The following is a 6161-nucleotide window of genomic DNA, read 5'->3' as shown; positions in this document are numbered from 1 at the left end:
AGCTATGGAGCAGGTATATCTGACATGATTTGATGTAGGACTCTTGAATGATAGCCTCATCAATGGATGCAGCTTAAACAAGTATACACAGATGAGCAGCACCAACATCAAAGACTAATTCATCAAAATTAGATTTATTGAAAATGCAGAGTACATCATTAGTAACATAATGTGCAATACTGCAACATTTATCAATACAGTATGATGCCCTCTACACCTTGAGTCCTATCTCTAACCCTAGACATGAACACAGACACAATGTTTAACTCTGAAGTGTCTGCCTTAAGAACACACTTCAGTATCAAATGTCATAGGATCATAGGAGGTTGCTAGGCTAATGACCCTAGGGACCTTACAAGTCTAACCAAGTTTTACCCTTATTTCCACGATCAGCACCTATCACCCCTGTCCAAAAGGGACATGGGTGGAACCCCTGAGGTGAACTTATGGTTACCCATCCAATTATCCAGACTGTGTTTGAAGAGGGCCAATGAGGTGCTCTGCTTGACATGAAGCAGGAGTCTGTTCCAAGGGTGTAGTAACCTCTGGGAGTCAAATCTGTCCCTCCAGCAGGTTCTATTAATGTCACATACCAGGTTAAGACCATTACAGTGAGTAACGCATGTACCATTTGACTTACATTGTACTCAGTTATTGGCCTGATGAGGGAAGAGTATAGGGAGGTTATAACTTCTTTTTTTCTGGAGGCAATGCCCTTACTTATGAGATGAGCAATATAGAATGCCCTTCTTACCACTGTGGAGACATGGTGATCAAAGGTAAGGTTGTTATCAACCTGTGTGCCCAGGTCTCTCACAATTGAGTGCACACTTAAGGTGCTGTTATTGATATGGTAGTTAGCATGAACATCACTCTTACCAAAAGGGATGAGAATACATATTTTTTCATTGAGTTTAAGGTCATGACTTTGGCACCAGTCATTTGTTTGTTAAGACCCTCTTGTAGGATGTTGACATCATTTGGAGATTCTATGACTGCACCCAGTTTGCAGTCATCAGGAAACTTTGTCAGCCACAGACCTTTAGTTTTAGCTTGCACTTCGGAGAAATAGATTCCAAAAAGTAGAGGTCCCAGGAGTGATTCCTGTGGAACACCACTGGTTACAGTTCTGCTGTTGGAGGTGGATTCTCCTATGTTGACTATATGGTTCTATCAGTGAGCCAGTTAGTGTCCCATCTAATGATATACGGGTTGATACCTAGCAGGCTGAGTTTGTCAATTATGCCTGAGTAGGGGATAGTGTCAAAAGCCTTGGCTAAGTCTAGGTAGGCTGTGTGCACAGATTTCCTCTCATGAAGGGCCTTGGTGATTGTCTCAAAGAAGTCCACCAGTTTTAACAGGCATGATCTCCCTTTGACAAATCCAAATTGAGTATGGTCAAGTGTTTGGAGGTTACCAATGTCATTTTTTGTAACATTTGACTAAACCGGGTCTGCCACCTTGGACCCTGGTCTAATCCTTCAAATCTTCATTTAAAGGGAAAGAAAATTAAGTATCATTTTTTATAGTGTAGGGTTCTGACAAAATGGGATCTTGAGGCTAGTCCAAAAAGTATCTGTTTGATTAGCAGCCTAGTATGAATCAACCCAAGCCTAGGGTTAGAGACAGGGATTTCCATTAACTTGAAAATTCCTTGTGCCAAACCAGTGCCCAAGCTCCACCTCTCTCAGATATTTCTTTCCACATCCTGTCCTGCTCCTTTCCTCTTGACTCATTCTTAAATCTTTTCTATAATTATTAACTTACTACATGCATTGCCAACTGCTTCCTCCTGTCTTTTCTATGCTGTTCCCTTACCTACTAAATCCTTTTTCTGCTTCCTTGTTTTGTTACCTAGGCTGTACTATTACTACATGTCCTGCCCTTTTTCTCTGTTCTCCTTGTTCCTCATTCACAATATTCTTCATTGAGATGGAATGTTTTCACATTTCTTACATAAAATGACAATAAAGCATATTATTTCAGGAGTATGACTCCAAGAAATTAAGTACCTCAGAGCAGCTAAGGCACAAGGCCAGAAGCAGTTCAGAAAAAAGGGGAGAAAACACCCCGTCAGCGAATAAAACTAAACTTGAAGGAAGTATCATTACAGAACATCGTGCAGTAGAAATGGGTAAGTTTGAAACATCACAAGGATGACAGACTGGTTTTGGATAGTAGGTTTGTACCTTATTTGGGGAAATAAAATGAGACTTTGGGTATAATATTAAACAGAGATATACAGATAATTTTATTTTATTATGTATTACATGGAAATAGAAAGGATTTGTAGCTAGGATTCACATGAAGAAAAATTGTGAAAGTGTGTTTGTCATACTCAGCCAGGAATAAAGGATAGGGGTTCAGAAGCAGAAGAGATGACGACACAAATATTTGCTTCCAAGCTTTAAGAAGATGAATGAACCGAACTGTGGCTAGTTGCCATAATACGTGTCTTGTTATCCCTGGTCCTGAATTGTCCAGCTGTTATCTCAGTACAGAATGATGTAGTTCTGGCTGGCACATATATTTCAAATGCTGTTTTTATATCATTTCATTTTACTTGTGCAAATGTGAGATGATGCAAAAGAAAACCAAAGATTATTAAAATGCTTATTGCATCTCAGAAATAATGTCCCCCAAGATACCTGACAAAATGAAAATGAATACCACAAATTTATGCAATAATGGAAGCACTCAGCATAAAATTCCTCTGACTCCTTGGTTTATTTATAAGAGCTCAGATGCTAACAATGGTAATAATCAGCTAACATGTAAAGATATTAATAAAGCATATGAACTTTATGGAATTAGGATACTATTAAAAGACCATATTCAGATGAAACCTACAAGAAAAACATAGCACAAAGAGAATTTTAGTTGTAAAATATTTTTTTCTCCCTCAACTGTTGACTTTTTAAAGTATATAAGTGAAACGCTTGTTTTTGTGAGCTACAGCAGCTTTAAGCTGTTTTCCCTAACATATCCAGAAACAGTTGGGAGGGTGGCCTAATGGTTATGCTGCTTGCCTTACAAACACAAGGTGCCGGGTTTGAGTCTTACAAGGGATAATTGGCTAGGCTTAAAATGGCTCGCAAAGGCAGTTAGCTTATTACTAACCTATGAATGTTTTTATCACTACACAAAGAGAGGACCAGTGTTTATAGCTGTATGCTTTCCTATTGCATAATTGAATTTAGAGAACAATTGTGTAAAATTTTCAGAATGTAGCCTGATTTAGAAATTGTACCCAAGTGCAAACTTTAGTTGTGTGGTATATTTTTGGGTTGCCTTAAGTCTTTATTTACTAAATATGCTTTGAGGTCACACTTGAAGACTGTAGGAAGGTCAGATGTGAAGTGAGTCACAAAAGATCACCAGAGGAAACAGATATAATTGGTAGAAAATTTACAGTGAATTTCCTTCCTCTTGGGCCTATTCAGTGATATCTTCATCAGCTACAAGTGCTGCTAGGCAGTGGCTAGCAGTATTCTGTAGAACTGTAGCTGCTAGTGGGGTTGTATAGTATCAGTGCTTCTATACCCTAGTATCAGTGCCTCTATACCCTACAACAAGGGAATATGGATGCTAGCCAGTAGCTAGGAGTATTATGTAGAACTGTAGCTGCTAGTGGGGTTATATAGTATCAGTGCTTCTATACCCTAGTATCAGTGCCTCTATACCCTACAACAAGGGAATATGAATGCTAACCAGTAGCTAGCAGTATTCTGTAGAACTGTAGCTGCTAGTGGGGTTATATAGTATCAGTGCTTCTATACCCTAGTATCAGTGTCTCTATACCCTACAACAAGGGAATATGGATGCTAGCCAGTAGCTAGCAGTATTATGTAGAACTGTAGCTGCTAGTGGGGTTATATAGTATCAGTGCCTCTATACCCTAGTATCAGTGTCTCTATACCCTACAACAAGGGAATATGGATTCTAGCCAGTAGCTAGCAGTATTATGTATAAATGTAGTGTCTAGTGGGGTTATAATAACATGAATCAGTGCTTCTATTCAACATCAGTCATATGAAAGGAAAGAAAATAAAATATTAAAAAATCCCTGCACCTGATACAGTGAAACATTTATGTTTTCTGTCACCAGACCATAAATAAAACAAACAAAAAAAAAAACGTAAAGGTATGCCTAGTGGCAGAGTGGGCCCTGACTCTCTTATCCCTTAGATACGATTCCCTAAGTAAACTAATGATCCTTAAGGTGCAGACCTGCTCCTCACCTGTGGCATATAAAAAACTTTCTGTCATATGTTGTCTCCATTCTTAATTACTAATTACCATTTTATAGTTTACACAATAATTATTTGTGGAATCATAGATGAAGACATTTCAAAAGGTTAACTATGATGACATGACACCTTCACCTCTTGGGCTACATCTATGATGAAGAAGACAAGTGTTTCACATTAGTCTTGCATATCTGGGCTTAACAATGCATTTCTGCTGTTAAGCACTCCACATCTTTTGATCACATAAGACCATCAATAACATTTCCATTACAACAATACAGTAAGTAATATTAATAAGGTAGCAGAAAGTATTTAAAAAACGAATCCAAAATGTGACTAGAGAAAGGAATTTTTTACAAATAAGCATGACTGCAAGAAGGGGTATGAAAATTATGCAAGAGGAGGCTGGAATTTACTGGATAAAATTAGAAAATAAACCAAGGTACTGAAGGCAAATAACTAGGAAAGGAAAGTTAATAAAGTGAGATAAAGCCAAGAAGTTTAGTCTGCAGATTAGAGAATACCCTCCCTTCCAGGGATTGATAACAGAGTAATAGCAAACAGAAAGGATGAGGGAGTTCTAAGTGAAAGTCCAGCTCTGACTGAGATTTTAGTAGAGTCTAAAACAGAAGTTGCTGTGAAAAAATAGATAATTTGTAGCACATATACAATATTGCATGATAACTATAAGAGTCAGAGGAGTTTAAAAAGAATGGGAAGACAGAATGAAAAGGCAATTTATAAAGGAGTATTTGGAGGACATCTGCATGGCTCACAAGTATGGAACAAAGTCAAGAAGGTTTTTGATTTTTGCATGGAGGTGATATTTTTATACCCCAAGAAGACTTCAGAGAATTTTTTCTCAGGTAGATGTCAAATGCTTGGGGTATGATGGGAAAGAGACAGACATAATTGTGAATTTGTTTTCTGAGAATGTAACGAACTGGTAGACTTTAAAAATTCCATGAGAGTATTTTGTCAGCAATGTTGGGGGAGCAAATGGTCGGAACAAATTAAAATATCTTTTGAGCTGTGATGTAGGATCTGAATTGCCTAGACGCAGCATGGCTTTATTAAGTTAAATACTACTGACTTTGAAAATTAAATTACTAGAAAATGGAAGTCAAAGTTTAAGCCACCCATAACTGAAGTATTCAAAGTGTAAAAGAGATAAGAGAATTGGTGGAATCTTTAGAAAAAGGAAGGAGCAAATTGCATAGTAGTAAATGGAATTTGTGGGACCAGCACATGCAGAGCTATGTTCAGGAAGAGGAATAAAGTTTAAGGAAAGATAGCATTTGAGTAATTTATATAATGTTGGAGTGAATAAACGTATTAAAAACAAAACATATAAGTATACTGCATAAAAATAATCGAAAATTCATAATGGTTTGTTTTCTTTTCTATTTCTTATGCTATGCTACTTTTTAAAATGTCACAAATTAATAAAGATATTTAAAAATAATTGAGCCCCTAAAAATAATAATAATGGTTCTTTTATTATTGTATTGCAAGAAACACTGGTAACAAGACTGTTCTTTAATAGGAGAGTGCTGGAACATGTCTTCTGACTGAATTCCAATAACCATTGGTGTACCTCTGTTATTTGTGTAGAAATCCTTTGCTTTAATAGGATTCCTGTTAAGTCTGTGAATTGAGTTAAATCAAATAGTCACACAAACAAAACTGCAGACAGTCTCTCAGCTTTAACAATAATATACAAATCAAGTATGACTGTAGGGGGTGGGCTAAGTCCTACTTTACCTCATGTTTGGGGGTTGCACCACCCACACTGAAATCTGTAAATATAGTGACCCTGAGATGATACATTCTTGGATTGATGGGAGATTACATTATTCCCAATGCTTTGTGATCTCAATGAAAACACTAGTCGTTCTGCAAAAACTGGGG

The sequence above is a fragment of the Protopterus annectens genome, chromosome 5.part0, assembly GCF_019279795.1.
Source record: "Protopterus annectens isolate FY-2018-M chromosome 5.part0, PAN1.0, whole genome shotgun sequence".
Taxonomy (NCBI): domain Eukaryota; kingdom Metazoa; phylum Chordata; order Ceratodontiformes; family Protopteridae; genus Protopterus; species Protopterus annectens.
The sequence above is the reverse complement of the archived record's forward strand: the minus strand, read 5'-3'. Positions refer to the sequence as shown.